The sequence below is a fragment of the Hylobates moloch genome, unplaced genomic scaffold (assembly GCF_009828535.3).
Source record: "Hylobates moloch isolate HMO894 unplaced genomic scaffold, HMol_V3 SCAFFOLD_5, whole genome shotgun sequence".
NCBI classification, from domain to species: Eukaryota; Metazoa; Chordata; class Mammalia; order Primates; family Hylobatidae; genus Hylobates; species Hylobates moloch.
In genome coordinates this window covers 36,856,535-36,872,929 of record NW_026652280.1, presented here as the reverse complement: position 1 = coordinate 36,872,929, position 16,395 = coordinate 36,856,535, and the positions used below count along the sequence as shown (strand labels likewise).

Below are 16,395 nucleotides of genomic sequence, written 5' to 3'. Positions count from 1 at the left end.
GATACTGAAATACAAATGTATACTTACTTAAATGGCTTTGCCTTTACTGTTAGTTCACACAGAACAGTTTGGAGCACAGTTTGGCAATTAATTGATCTTAATTCTGGGGACTGACAATCATCTCTGGTTTAATCCTATTATCCCAGTGGTATTTTTCACTTGTCTTTTATGTGAACTCTTTGCTCCAGTCACATAGAGCTCCTCATTTCCACCCACAGACCCTACATAATAAATCTCAATGCTATGACTTCGTGTCACACCAGAAAAACCCATCACCTTTCTTTCCATTTATCAAAACTCGTTTGTTCAGATCCAGTATTTTTGCTCCAGAGAACTTCCCCGTGATCCTATGTTGTTTTATCCTCATCCTGTTCAGAATTTCTACAGCTCCGATTATCATACTAGACCATCATAGAATTTCAGAAAATACTCTAGAGGTGACGAAATTTATAGACAGGAAAAATGGAGTCTTTCAAAGAGCAAAATGAAATTTCCAGGAAAAAGAAAATAACATCACCATGCTTCCAGGAGGGATGAAGGGCTTCCTTACAGAAACTCTATTATGCAATCTGCCATAAAGAATATAATAGGTATATCTCCTAATGCTATCCCTCCCCCCTCCCTCCAAGCCACAACAGGCCCTGGTGTGTGATATTCCCCTTCCTGTGTCCTAGTGTTCTCATTGTTCAGTTCCCACCTATGAGTGAGAACATGCGGTGTTTGGTTTTTTGTCCTTGCGATAGTTTGCTGAGAATGATGGTTTCTAGCTTCATCCATGTCCCTACAAAGGGACGAGTAAATGACGAGTTAATGGGTGCAGCACACCAACATGGCACATGTATACATATGTAACAAACCTGCATGTTGTGCACATGTACCCTAGAACTTAAAGTATAATTTAAAAAAAGAAAAAAAAGAATATAATAAACACTCAATGCAGAAAGAAATATTTTTTGAGTACTAAAGAGGCAACTGTAAAAATCTGAAGCTCAAGCTATGTTTTCCAAACGTGAGTTAGCAGGTTCGGAGTCAATGCAATTGCTCATTTGTGATAAGTTCTTTGATACCATGCACTTTAGTTTAATAAACATGAACGTATCTTGTCTCTCAAATTAAATTGGCTTATAGGAGACAAGCATATGTCTTTCCTTAACTATTTTTATCAGTCTCATCTGAATACTCAGTAAAAACTTTTAGAATTAGTAAACATGAATCCTAATGGTTTAAAGCAGAAGTTTTCAAACATTTTAGACCTCAAGATTCCACTCTTAAAAATTATTGAGAATTCTATGGATCTTTTGCTTATCTTGGTTATATGTTAATATTATTTACTTATTAAAAATTAAAACTGATACATTAAAATATGTATTCATTTATTTAAAATAAATTTATTTTAATTTAGTACAATTTAACAATTAAAAATTAATATGAATGTTAAAAGTTTAAAATTTAAATTATCAAATTTTAACTTGAAAATTTGATAATTTATTAATTCATGTAAAATAACATTAATATACACTTTATATGTTAACATAAATAACTTTGGAAAAAAGTAATTATAATTTGCAAACAAGAATATTTGTTGAGAAGAGTGTCATTGTTTTACCTTTTTCCAAATGCATCTGGTTTAATACAAAACAGCTACATTCTTATATCTGCTGCTTAATGAAATATTTGCTAATGAAATATTTGCTATCTATCACATAGATACTTAGTTGGGAGAGGGAAAAGTATTTTAATACCTTCTTCAGGTAGTTTTGGATATTCTCTTTTGATACTACACCAATACTTGGCAAGATGATAGTTTATTCTAAAGTTCGATTGCAATGTGGAAATCCAGAACCGAGTTAATAAATGCTCCACATTTTGTTACACTTAGAATTCACTGGTCAATCTTGCAATTTGAACGAATCTTTATCCATGAAGTGTTTTGAAAAATCCTGCATTTGTCATTTAAAATCATGGTTTACTTTCCAGTGAAAGTTTTAATGTTGATGTGTTTTATTATGTAATTTCAAAAATGAGATTCATTAATATCACCACCAATTTTGTCAGAAAAGTTTCTAAGTATTGGAAACCTGTCCAGCTCCATGTAGTAGATGTAAATTTCCAAAATTCTAATTACTATTTGAAAGTTTGATGATATTGTCATTTATTCTTCAAGTAACAAGCTAATTCATTCCTTTCTGAGGCAACATCTATCAAATACCCAAGTCTGAAAAGCCATAGTTTGTCAACTGGTCATTATAAATAAAAAGCAGTGCTCTAAACAAAGTGGCTAATTTTGCATGCCACTCAATTGCCCAAGTGCTTTTCCTGTGGACAACCATGTAACATCAGTGTGGGGCAGAACTGGTTTATGTATATTTACCATTTCTTCATACAGAATATTACAGAGCTATGTAGTCAAGGGTAGAGATTTAATAAAATTAATAATTTCTAAGAATTATTCAAAGACATTCTTTTATTTTTGTCAGTTTGTCAGTGTGAATCAAAGACATTCTTAAGTGAAACTGGCATATCTTTACATGTGTGGTGATCAATAATAAAATACCCGCAAGTAGAATTGGGTGCCACTATGTTTGTTCATTCTAACACATCAACAATTTTACCTACCATAATTTCTGTAACATCAGTACAAATGTCAACAGAGTGAAAATGTAAAAGTGTTCTTAGTTTTATTATAAAAACGATGTTGACATTGTAGATTCTCTAAACAGGTCTTGATTATCACCGTGGTCCGTAGGCTACACTTTGAATCACTGGTCTAAGGTTATATCTATGTTGGACCACCAATGCCAGTGTTTAGGCTAAACTATTTTCTTCCTTTGCATTGAATCTATAGATTGCTTTGAGCACTATGGTCACTTTAACAATATTAATTCTTCTGGTCCATGAGCATGTGAAGTTTCTTCATTTGTTTGTGTCATCTACTATTTCATTGATGTTTTGCAGTTTTCCTTGTAGAGGTCTTTCACCTCTTGGTTAAGTTTATACGTAGGTTTTTTTTTAGAGATACTGTAAATGGGATTGTCTTCTTTATTTTTGTTCTCAGCAAGATCATTATTGGGGTGTAGAAAGGCTAGTAAGTTTTGTACATTAATTTTTTTATCCTGAAATTTCACTGAATTCATTTATTAAACTTAAGAATTTGTTGATGGAGTCTTTAGGGTTTCCTAGATATAAGATCACATCATCAGCAGAGATAATTTGACTTCCTCTTTTCCAATCTGGATGCTTTTTATTTAATTATCTTGCCCGATTGCTCTGGCTAGGACTTCCAGTACTATGTTGAATAGGAGTGGGGAAAGTAGGCATCCTTGTCTTGTTCCAGTTTTTAGAGGGAATGCTTTCAAATTTTCCCATTCAATATGATAATGGCTATGTGAGTTTATAATACATGACCCTTATTATTTTGATGTATATTCCTTCTATTCCTAGTTTATTGAGAGTTTTTGTCATGAAGGGATGCTGAATCTTATCAAATGCTTTTTCTGTGTCTATTGAGATGATCATATCATTTTTGTCCTTAATTTTGTTTATGTGATGTAACAGATTAACTTCAATTCTTTCACATAGAATCTTTACAAACTAATTTACAAATCTGCAGTTTCATATTTCTTAGCCCCACTCCCACACATTTATAATTTCCCTGCAATTTGAAAGGCCTCAATTTAGACAATCTGAGATATAGCTAATCTTTCCTCTTGTGTTTCCTATTCAAATAACACCCAACTGAGCAGATGGATCAATACGCATCTTTGCCACTAGACACATGTACCTCCTGCCTATTTTAAGGATGTAAAGCCCTCTAATACAGAAAAAAACATTGGATGAGAAGACCTACTTACACGAAAATACCTTAATTTACTTTTATTTATTTTTATTTTTTTGAGACGGAGTCTCGCTCTGTCGCCTAGGCTGGAATGCAGTGGCGCCATCTCGGCTCACTGCAAGCTCCGCCTCCTGGGTTCAAGCAGCCTACCCGGTAGCTGGAATTTCAGGCGTCTGCCACCACACCCAGCTAATTTTTGTATTTTTAGTAGAGATGGGGTTTCACCATGTTGGCTAGGCTGGTCTCCCACTTCTGACTTCAGCTGTGCCGCCAGCCTCGGCCTGCCAAAGTGCTGGGATTACAGGCGTGAGCCACTGAGTCCAGCCCTTTATTTTTTTAATCTCTAACTTGAAGTTTTAAAATTCTTTTTATTTTGATAACACGCCTACAGAAAGAGAAGTTTAATGATGTGTTCTCATTTTACAGATAAGCAAACTTATGCTCAAAGAAGCTGAGACATTGTTGACTATTCTACCTGCTCCTCTGGTCTGGGTCAACCTTCCTAGTGATAGCAAGAACAGAGACAACGCCACCAACAAGCTTCCTGGGTGATTGCATTCTTGGCTGCCCATCAGACACAGAAATCCAGGGGAGTGATGCTCCACCCTTTCTTGGCCTAAGGGTTTCCTCCCTACATGCCTTTTGTTGTTCATAGAATAAGCAATCTAACGTGGCAATAAACTTAAAATCCATATTAAATAAATTAACTTGGGAAGCAGCAGGACTGTAGGATCCCCAAATTATTAAATATGCATATTTGAATTAATATAGTCATATAAGATAATCCAATTTTCTTCTTTTTTTCTTAATTACATAATTTTTATTTGATATGTTTGTTGGCTGTCTATACCAACCCTAGACAAATCCTAAACTGCTGCCTTGACCAAATTAGATATGTATCTTCAGTTCTTTGCTTTGCCATTTAGTTACAATATATGGAAAATGAGTTTGTGTTCCAGACTACTCTGTACGTGACTGGGTGGTTAACCTTCTTTTGTCAATAACCTTAGCAACTGCTTCTGTTGTCTGCTAATGAAATTATATTATTCTTTCATAATAAAACATTTGCAAGTAAACAAATATTTACTTCATTGCAGTAGCTTGTTGAGAGCTATCTATTGGTGCCCCGCTGACCTATTTCATTATTTTTCCACTTCCTTTATACAATTCATTGTATTTTGCTGAACAAGTCTGTTTTTCTAAGATTGTTAAATCTTAATTTTAAAAAGCTAAACTAGACTTAGAAAATTTGAATACATTTTATTGACACATTCAATTCTTATTGTTTTAATCCATTTTTGTGGTAAACATTTGCTGATTTCTGCTTTTTTAATCTATTCCTGTTTCTTTTCTTAACATAAGATTTTCCCCAATGGTTCAATCTTTCTTCTGTGCTTGGCCTATGCTATTATAGTACTATTGATTCCAGCTATGATTTCAGGGGCACTTATTTGACTCCAGCATGACCAGTGAGAGTACTGCCTTCTACTGGCCTCAGTAATTTGTCGAGAGATGGGAATGTGACCCAGTCATAGCTAATAAAACATCATAAGGATTTTGGTAGACTGCTTGAGAAGAAAAATGTGTTCTTTTTCACTGGCCATGAACTTGGAAGGATATGACTTTGGATCTGTTGTAGTTTTCATGACATCGTGATGGAAAAATTGATCTGAAGATAGAGCCATAACATAGAAAGTAGCAATGGATGGAGAAAAAAATAAATCTCATTGATATATATTTAATCTTGGTTCCAACTATACAAAAAAACTCATCTATGTCTTGCAATTTTTGTTTATTAATTCAATGAATTTATCTCCACCACTTTTTTCCTCTCCTTAATTCAACTTTATTTGGGTGCTCTTTGATTTGCAGCTGATTTAATGCACACCTGGGCCAAGAGTGCATGGTACTCACGACTTAAATGCTTAATGGCATCAGAGCTTAGTACGCAGGGGAAATAACTGAACTATAATTTAGTCAATTTAATTGACTTCTTGCTATTTACAATATCAGTCATCGCAATGTAACAAGTCTCAACTCACAATTCCATTGCTATTTTCTAATCTGTTCTAGTCTATGCATATATGATATTATTTATAATAATAAGAGTAACCAATTTTCACTTCCATTTGCCTTGCATTTTATATATATCAGAGCATTTTCATATTCATTCTCTAATTTAATCCACAGACAACTCAATGAATTAGGGCAGGTGGCATTTACATTTTACAAATGAGAACGATAAGGAATGTATAGATTGCATGGTGTGTCGAACTTCATATACCAAGTCCATAGTGAAGTCAAGCAAGACCCCATTTCTAGTTGAAGAGCTTTTTCATTTACTGTCCTATTCCACAGGTTGACTTTTTTGTGTAACCATAAATTCATTTGTAAAATAAATAGAAATACATCCCAAATCTATTTATTTTTAGTAATATGTCATTGAATAATTGCCTCACTAATGTCAGCTTTAGTGAATGGTCAAATTCCACTCTTTCTGCCCCCCTGTGCAAAACTGTAGTGAGTCATGTTTTGTTAACTTTTTCTCTCCAAAGTAATAGCTGATTTGCCAGTATTCTTTTTTTTTTTTTTTTTGAGACGGAGTCTTGCTCTGTCGCCCAGGCTAGAGTGCAGTGGCGCAATCTTGGCTCACTGCAAGCTCTGCCTCCCGGGTTCACGCCATTCTCCTGCCTCAGCCTCTCCGAGTAGCTGGGACTACAGGCGCCCGCCACCACGCCCGGCTAATTTTTTGTATTTTTAGTAGAGACGGAGTTTCACCATGGTCTCGATCTCCTGACCTCGTGATCCACCCGCCTCGGCCTCCCAAAGTGCTGGGATTACAAGCGTGAGCCACCGCGCCCAGCCCGCCAGTATTCTTATCCAGATACCAAGAGAAATATTGAAAGTTAGCAAATGCTCCCTCTTCACAAGCACTCTCGCTGTTAACCTAGAGCCCTCAAAAAAACAAAAAAGTGTGTTTCAATAATAATGTATTTATTAGTTTCTAACTACTTCTTAAAATGGTGTGAATGGACTCTAATATAAGACCTGCTAGTAGTAATACAAATGGCTCTGTTAAATATGCAGGATACGGGAGGAAGCAGCTATATGTAAAATAAAATCTCATCTTTGGAGTTTAATTTTTATCTATAAAATGGTACCAGTCAAATTTTCTAAGCTTTTTTCCCTACACTGCCAGACAGAAATTCTTCATTTAAACTTAACCGTTTTACTTCTTGGCCTGTTGAACAGTACATAGGCATTTTTAATCATCCTTCATACATCTACTCTTCCTCTGTATCTAAGAACCTACACTATCATTTTAGATCAGCTCAGATTCCATTTAGCTACTACATAAATCCTATTCTGACTTCTCAGTCAGTCATCTTTCTTATCTGGACTCTTTGTTCTTGTTTAAAGAAAAGGTCTCATTAAGGGAAATAAATTTGGGGGACTTCAACGTATTAATGCCAAATAAAGTCATGAAACTGAATGAGATCACCCAGTAAGTGAGTACAGTTAGAAAACAAACAAACAAAAAAAGAGGCCTGAGGACTGAGACCTGGGCATTCCAAATTTAGAAGTTGGAGAGATAAAGAGAACCCAAAGGGAAAAAAAGACTAAGAAGGAGTAGACAGAAGCTTCAAAGTAAACATTCAAGTGAAAGCAAGAAGTATTCTAAGGAGAAAAGAGTGATCCACTGTGTTAAATACTATTTTTGAATCATGATTAATTTTTACTCCTCTACTCCTGTTATTACTTGATGGAGGAAGATAGGTGTCAAGATTAACCAAAAAGTTTCTTGATTTTTTCTTTTCACATTTTTTGGGACAGCCTAATGACTTTTGGAAAAGCCTTCTCTCATATCCATATCCCTTACAATTTCTCATTAGCACCCTACAATTAACTTTTTTTTATTCCTGAGACTGTCGTATGCTTAAATTTTCTGTGCTCCCAAGTTCACTATTTAACTAGAGTATAAGAAAGAATACAGTTATCTCATAAGCATACATTCTATTTTCCTCCAAGAAAACAGTTCACTCTTTCTGGTGAAGGTAAGGCCAGGAACTCCTTCTTTTCCTCCTTCCAGAGTGCCCCGCAGGGTGCTAGGCTGCACATTGCCTAGCAGACACAAGCAGTCAGAACTTCCCCAGCCATAAGGAATGCAATGTTGTAGCAATGTTGTAGCCATGGTTCTTCCCTGACTTAGTAGCATCAGACAAGTCACTAATCTTTTCAATCATTGGAATTTTCATTTTTAAAGTAGGCATATCAACCTAGGCCAAATAAAACAAGTCATTTATATGATATCACATTGAAAGGTATAGATCATTGAATAATCTAGGTTTGACTAATTAGTGAATCAGTTTTGCATTAATTACAATGCTTGCTTCTACAGTATGTCTTCCAAAATTCTCCTAACAGTTCTCTTGATTACAAAGCTAGAAACATAAGCAAACATGAGCTTACATTTTTTAAGGTTAATACAGATAGTTAGATCTTAGAGACACAGTTTATATCTCTGATTTCTACTTCTGATTAAAAAAATATTTCACATGGATGTCTCTGTGCAAACAGCTGAAATAATTTTTTAAAACCCTGAGCTAATAAAAATGATGGAATTATTGTATGGTGTGCGTTTATTATAGGAAACAGTTCATATTATGCAGTAAAAGCTGATTTATATCATGTTATTTATCAAAAGAGGAATGAGAAATATTCGAGGACTGCCTTGCTAATTTTTCTTTTAGCCTGATGAGAAATAATACACAATAAAAATGATAAAAATAATCACCAGATAAGTTGACACTGGTGAGAGGCATACACCATTTACTTACGACATTTCTTTTCCATGAAAAAAATCTTTAATATGTCAAAGACAGTAGGAAAATTGACACTAACATTTTAAATGTTTTTCCTTTTTTGAAACTAAAGAGAGAGATGGGCAAGAGGACCCATATCTGCTCCTGGTCGCACTAAGCTGGGTGCTGTGCCCAGGGTTTTACATGGGTTTTCTTGTGGGTCAACTCTCTTTAGGCATTCCTGTGAAATGGACAGACTAATACAGTGAATTAAGCTGAAACGCTCCCTTAGCCCTCATATTTTCTTTTAGTGATTTTCCATCCACTACCCTCCACTGCGCTTCTTGGCTGTACATTTCTACCTGCCCATGCTGTATTTGGAATTGAGCCCACTTCTATACTGAGTTATGTTCCCTTCATGGAAGAGTTTCTGAATAAATCTGATTTTACCACTTTCCTGTCCAGCTCTGGTTTTCCTTTGACAGGTCTTCCAGAAGACTGTTACCAGAACTGCATTATAAATTCAGAATGGAATAAATTGCAAATATTACTTAATACGTAACTATAGTTCCTGCCTCCTTAAGTAAAGACAGAAGAGCTCAGGACATCAGAATAGTGATGTAATTCACATGGTAAAAGCAATAAAAAGAAGTTAAAAATCCCTTTTTTCCTGAATTTACCTGGAGCTAATCTTAGATATCTCTAAATCCATATGAACCTATTTGTAACAAGGAATAAGAACTTCATAAGGTTATTAAGAGAATTAAATAAAATAAACAGTATCTACAAAGAGCATCTATACACCAGGCCCTCAGGAGATGGCCTGAGCAGAGGAGACCATAAATATTAGTCTCCTTCCTTGCTCCTTAGCTTACTTTGTAGGAGAAATGAAAAGGACTGGAAATCAGGCATATAATCTAAAAAGAAACTCAAAGTCCTAAGAAAAGTCATTTAAGAAATCAGAAAGTCCATGGTTGTGAATTGTAGTACTGAAAAGGAGGACAAGATGTGTTTACTCTTGTGGTGGTCACACTTTTATTCACTCAAAGCACATGAAGAAATTCCACTTCCATGTGAAATTCTGGGCTCTACGGCCAAAATTTTATCTCTTTCTATCTTATCAGAAGAAAAAAAAAATCGAAAGACTCACCATCATATTATGCAGTTTAATTTATAGTTTTATATTTTATTTTGTTAAAAGTAATTATTTGCAAACTTGGGCATGTTACTATTGTTTGTTGCAAAACATGAGAAAGGGATCTCACAACTAACCTCAGCACAGGCAAATGCAAGACCCCCAAGATCTAGGACCACTCCCTAAGTCACTATTAGGCCTTGAAGCAGTACTGCCTCAGAAGTTTTCAAAATATGTTTTCCTCATTAGCCGAGTTCCACAATGATTACCTTGCTATGAGCTGAATTTACATGGATAGAAAGCATGGAAAACAACATAAAGGTCACTAGTGGGAAGAACTAAGGGCTTAACTTATTTATAAGGCAAATTTAAATGTTTTACAAAATACTGAAATGGCAAGGCATACAAGGGATTATAAGACATACAATGCCTACAAGAAGGCGGACAAATAAAGGGAAACATGCCACTGTTCTTAGCTGATTCTCTATACTCTTATTTGCCAAATATCAGGTTTGTGTCATCCTCTATATTTCCTTTCAGATCTACAAATTCTGTTATTCTAGATCATGAAGCTTAACTTCCTTGAAGATATGCAGGCTATCATATAATAGCGTGAAATATGTAATTTTAATTTTCGGATCTTTTAAGCCATTATCCCACTAGAAATTTTGCCTGTCTTTTCAGCATATATGCATTGAGATTGTGGTGTTTTGTTTTCAATTACTCAAAATTCATCATTAAGTAACCTCTATGTTTCAAGAACCATTCTGAATTTAGAAAGCCCTAAACAATTATCTCAAGAAGTTTTCATTCAGATCCATTTCTGTTAATTCTGGGAAAGACAAAAAGGTTTAGGATTTGTGAACTTAATATTAGGGGAAATGGTACCCCACAGTCATGCAAAGTTAAAACTGAAAGCATTTCTGGCAAGCAACAGTTTCTCTTTGTTTTTTAAGCATTGAGATTATGTATATTTGATGAAAGCTAATTTACTTTAATTCAATTTCCAATAGTTTATAATAATATTGGCTTTTCCCTCCTAATGTTTATTGAGTTAAAGTATTACAAAAACAAATAGAATATAGCACATAACCAATAGATATTAAATTGGAAAGATAATTACAGATCTTCAATCAGACTGTCCCTTCTGATGGGACTATAGGGAAGCAAACTTGTCAAGGGACATTACATTGCACCTTATGTTCTATTCTGGCTTTCTTTCTCCCCAACCCTTCCTCTCCACCATTGGCACCCGGCCAGTTAATGGTTACATCGCATGTTGAAAATTGGGTTGCCACTGATTTCCAGACAATTGCTTCAGAAAAGGGTTCTGTCTTTATTCACAAGGACTTAATTGAAAATCTCTTGTCTCTCTGTTAGAGAGAGCCTGGTGATAACTCTGATGCAGATGGAGCCATAAAGAACCCTCCCCTCAGGATCTCAGCACGCTGGAGAATCATTCTGGAGACTTTTCACAGATCTTTAATCATAATCAACCCAAGGAACTGCAGCCAGTCTCATTGCATAAACTGTTTATTTTAGTTTTAGTGTTTGTTTGTAATTACTTGTTATCCTCAACTACTGTCACGCTGTCAACATACTAACTTCAGCAGTTATCAGGAGGGAATTATTCTGAAAAATAAATAGGGCATCTCTGTCAGGACTTCAGAGATAGAAAATAGAAAAGTAGAAAAAGCCAAATGAAATTCTTTTCCCTACCCCAAAGTCCCCAGTGGAGTTGGAACAATGGATTAAAAGGCAATCCTTTCATGAAATTGCAATATAAGTAGCTGAAAGACTGTTACAGAATAATAAGATTATAGAATTTCTTGGAATGGGCTTTAGAAATAATCTAGCCAAACCCTTTACCTAAAGTAGAATTTCTCACTATTGCACTTCTCATAAATAATCATCTTTCATATCCATTTGAATGCCCAAATAAATAACTCTAAAAATATTCCAAATTAACTTACTAATCTTCACTGCTCTTCCCATAGCCCAAGCTACCAATATTTCCCAATTGAGCTATTGCAATCTCCTCCTAAATGTTAGTTACTTTTTTCTCTCTCAGCTTCCTTAATCTATTTTCCTTTCAGTAACTGGAGTAATCTCCTTAAAGAAACAAATCCAGGCCTCTTATTTTCTTCAATGACCACTTTCTTATAATACAATGAAGACTAAAGTCTCACAGAGCTGAGCATGATCTGGACCCTGCCAAACCTTCTAGTTTCATCTAAGAAAATGCTTCCCCATATTTTATGTCTCCATCCATATTGGTTTTACTTTACTTTTTCATTTGCAATGAGCAACATTTGTACTTAAGTTCCCTGATCCTGCACTTTCTTAGTTTTTCTTTTGACAATCAGGTCTCAGCTAGAGCTCACCTCAACACAAAGCAGCCTTCTCAGAACCTCCCAGACTAATCTAATTCTCCCACTATTATTATAGATCTTGCACTTTTCTTTCATTAATTTATTATAATTGGAATTTAAATGATTATTTGTATATGGATTTTATATCTTTCCCTCCACAAAGCTATCGGCTCCATAAAGTTACGGAATGTGCCTGTCTTAGACACCACTATATCTCTGGCACTTTGAAAAGCAGTCTGGCTCAATAAACATTGGTTAATTAAAAGAATGGATAAATAAATGGCATTTATTTTTTAAAAAATCATTATTAACTATTATTTTGTGAGCCTGTTCATCCTGTGAATAGGACTACAAATTCGGTCATTTCTTTCTTATGTTGCTTCTTTGGAGCTGTGCAGAGCTGGTCCTATACATGTTTGAGGACAGTACATTTCCCTGAAGCATTTATTGTTATTTTTTAAGATGATATTGATTGTAACTTTATCCACTGTATACGGAATCTGGTTTCAACCCTTAGCTGCCCTCCTCTAGATCTCTAGATTTCTGTGCTACTTCAGGGATTAAGGGATTAATATTTAAACCATTATACACATTGATCTGAACCTGCTCAATTCGCATGTGGAAGTAAACGTCAGAGCTGATCTACTCTTAAGGTAATTGTTCCTACATTTGTTTGAAGCACGTTGCATTTTTTTTTTTTTCTTTTTTGAGACGGAGTCTTGCTCTGTCGCCCAGGCTGGAGTGCTGGAGTGCTGGAGTGCTGGAGTACAGTGGTGCTATCTGGCTCACTGCAAGCTCCATCTCCCAGGTTCACGCCATTCTCCTGCCTCAGCCTCCCGAGTACCTGGGACTACAGGCGCCCGCCAGTATGCCCGGCTAATTTTTTGTATTTTTTTTAGTAGAGACGGAGTTTCACTGTGTTAGCCAGGATGGTCTCAATCTGCTGACCTCGTGATCCGCCCACCTGGGCCTCCCAGAATGCTGAGATTACAGGCGTGAGCCACTGCTTCCGGCCAGCATTCTTTCTTCTCCTCCAAACTCTCTTATGTTTTCCCCTTAGTTTCCTATATTGGAATTATTACCTCTGACTGTGTCCACAATTCTGTTGGCTACTTCATTCTGTTAATTTTGCATGCATTCCCTTGGTAGTTTTGTCTTCTCCCATAGGTTTCTGTAGCACCAATTTTTTTAAAATTTACTATTAATCTTTAATGGAAAGTAGAAACAATAAAAAAAGTAAACAGCCTCATGTGTCATAATCTGTCAACTATAAAGCATCATACAAATGTATGTCAGTGTTGATAATGATGAAGTGGTGATGGTGATGAAAAAGAAGAAACAGTTGTTATATCCACAGAGAAGCACCAAGCTTCACTTCTAGTCTTTAATTTTTAATTACACAATCAGCCTTGACTAATCCCAAATTAGTTATGAAAATGTTTGGATATAACATGGCTGGCTGCTTGGTCTGAAAGTCTAAGCTCCTGACTAAATATAAGCTGACCACATACATGTATTCTATTGGATTAACAAGAGCTCACTTACGTATCTATTCTTTGATGTTGAAATTTATTGGAAGGCAGAAAGATTCAGAATGTCATGAACTCTAACTGGAAATACCCTGGGAATAACTTGTTCTTTTTTCAAGCATAGGACACTGACATCTGGGTCCTTTTCAGAATCAGAATATCCAAAACCCTGCAGTGATTTTAGCCAGTTACAAAATGTGAAAAATTTGAATTCAGATTTAACTCATTAAAGATTTCCCATCTGAAATTCTGCAGCAATAATGAAAATAAGCACTAACTTATGTACCTCAGGCCTAGAGGAAATCATACCGATAAGCTACAAATAGCTAACTCTGGTTTCTCGCTTGGTTACTAGCACCAATTACTGATGACTGTCATTCCTTCTTTCTTTCATACCCATCTCCTGAGTTACAGAGGGATTATGATGTATTTAAACAGCTATTTGGAAGTGTTTCCCATGACGCTGTTTTACAATACACAAAAATGTTAACTGGATGCTAGTGCTACCAGATGTTTCTGCAGTCTGTTGAACAATGTACTCACAGCATGGAAAACTGGGCTTCTGCTCAATGTCATTTTGGCCATCCAAATGCCAGGAGTCATGGGACTTTTTCTGTAACCACACAATAGCCCTATTTATTTATTTTATAATTTTTATCTGACTTATTAAAAAGATTACACAGCAGGCATGAAAACAATGCAAGAAACACAAATCGTGAAGCCCAAATGCAGAAAATATTGGATATCATAGTCAGAATTAGATAGAGTTGAAAATAGGGTCAAAATTAAAAGCATTAATTTTAATTAGGATTATAATTAGGATAAATGTAAAGTCTTTTACTTGGGTGCAAACAATCAGTAAAAATGCCAAGATGCTTGAGATTTTATCTGTGAACCAGTTTATATAAAATGAGAAAGCAGTTCATTAGATTGCATGCTCAGTATGAACGAACAGTGATATGGTATAGTTACAAAAAGGAAACGTAATTTTGAGCGGCATAATAGAAAAACTAAAAATAAGAAAATCAGAAATTGCACCGTTCTTGGCCCTGACAAGATAACATCTGTAGTCTCGTGTGCAGTTTTAGGCATTGTGTTTTACGGAAAATACTTATGGAAGGAGGCACTGATATGGAAGACAAATGAGCAACATTGTCTGGTATCATCATTTCCTGTTTGCACGTTGACAAGATAAAAAATGAAAAACTTTGTTAAAAAGAATAATGGCTAAAAGGATGGAGGCATTATTTATTTTGTAAACAATTCCTGGGACTTGGGGCATGATTTTTCTTAAAGTGGCTCTTCAAACCACGTATGAAAGTTTTCTTGCTGAACCATCTTTTTCTTTATTCGTTTTCGGGATTGATTCTTCTGATACTGCTGATTACATGAATGTTTTCATACTTCCTCACTTTCTCTATACTGGGTGTGCTAGAATCTCAAAATCATGCTATTTTCAGGCATTTTGAAATGTTATGCCCTGTTTATTTATAAAACAAAACAAAATAAAAAACTCTTAACATTTTATTTCCAGCTTTTTTTGTTTTGTTTTGTATTGTGGCAGTATACTATATGCTTTGGAGTGAGATAGTCTTTAGAGAATAATGGCTCTGCCCTCTACCAGAACCCGGCCCTGGGCAAGGCCTCTACCTTGCTAAATCTTAATTTCCACTTCTGTAAGTTGGAGACAATAGTGCCACTCATTCTTCATTCACATATAATTTTAATTAAATATTCATTAACAACCAGCATAGGCATTGTACATCTACTAAGATAAAACAAACATTAGCTTATCTGCCTATCTATCATCAGTAAATTCCAATGACTTCATCATTCCAACCTATTTTTTATTCAAATATATTGGTTTCTTTTGTTAAATTAAACTGAATATGCCAAATTTTCTCAGTCTCATATTATCCACAGAAAGGAACTGAGATCCACCTTATTTAATACTAAAATGAATTAAGAATATGAAGTAGAAGTTTGTTATTCTGACCACTTGGAGCTCTTATATTGTCTTGAGATATCTGATCTGGTTTGATTTGATATTGTTTGTCACTGAATACTATATGATGGTGTGAGTGTTTGATCTGATATTGTTTGTTGCTGAATACTATATGGCCATGTGAGTATGTTTGCAGTGGATTGTAAACAATGGGAGCTCTTCATTTCTGTGCAGCTTTCCTGTTAGTTTTCTGTAAGTGGAGCAGAAATTTAGTATGCATTCTTTTGACTATTGTGGTATTATAGGATGCAACAGTTTCCTTGGCAACCTAATTTAAGCAGTATAAAATAATAGAGCACGTTTTATAGGGCAATTAATACACGTTTTGGTACATTCCAACCTGATGCTGTTTGCTGCCCACGGTATTTATTAATAGTCCTATAAAGCATTTTGCAAACAACATTGCTTTGATAAAAATAAAAACATTAATTTAAAAAATTCAATTCCAGTAAGAACTCTGTTTTAATTAACTTTCAAAATATGTTTCCTCTTTAAGAAACAGAAGCGGTTATATTGGCTAGCATAGAACTGGATCCTGAATAGGACAAAGTACAGGTAAGTATTGAGATGTTGTGCCACTGTTAAGAAAGCCTGTTAACATCATAATTTTAGTTACATTCAAGCCTAAAAAGAAAAAATGAGCCGAAAGGACTTGATACATACTTATTAGTGAATGAATCAAGCCATTTATAAGTGAATTGAAGAATAGAGCCACAT

The 16,395-nt window shown here is 35.1% G+C and overlaps 1 protein-coding gene and 1 long non-coding RNA gene across 4 annotated transcripts in view; both read right to left on the bottom strand.

Moving 5' to 3' along the window:
* The window catches only part of RIT2 (Ras like without CAAX 2), a 389,165-nt gene that overhangs the window by 42,883 nt on the left and 329,887 nt on the right, over positions 1-16,395 (bottom strand). The window lies entirely within an intron of this gene.
* The window catches only part of LOC131383447 (uncharacterized), a 29,774-nt gene continuing 24,666 nt past the window's right edge, over positions 11,288-16,395 (bottom strand). Inside the window, exons 2-4 of one of the 2 annotated variants that reach the window (XR_009213481.1) lie at positions 14,217-14,286; positions 13,227-13,350; positions 11,288-11,404 (exon numbers count right to left, since the gene is read on the bottom strand). This is a non-coding gene — a long non-coding RNA (uncharacterized LOC131383447). The remainder of the gene's footprint in view (positions 11,405-13,226; positions 13,351-14,216; positions 14,287-16,395) is intronic. The other variant, XR_009213482.1, reaches the window with a different exon arrangement.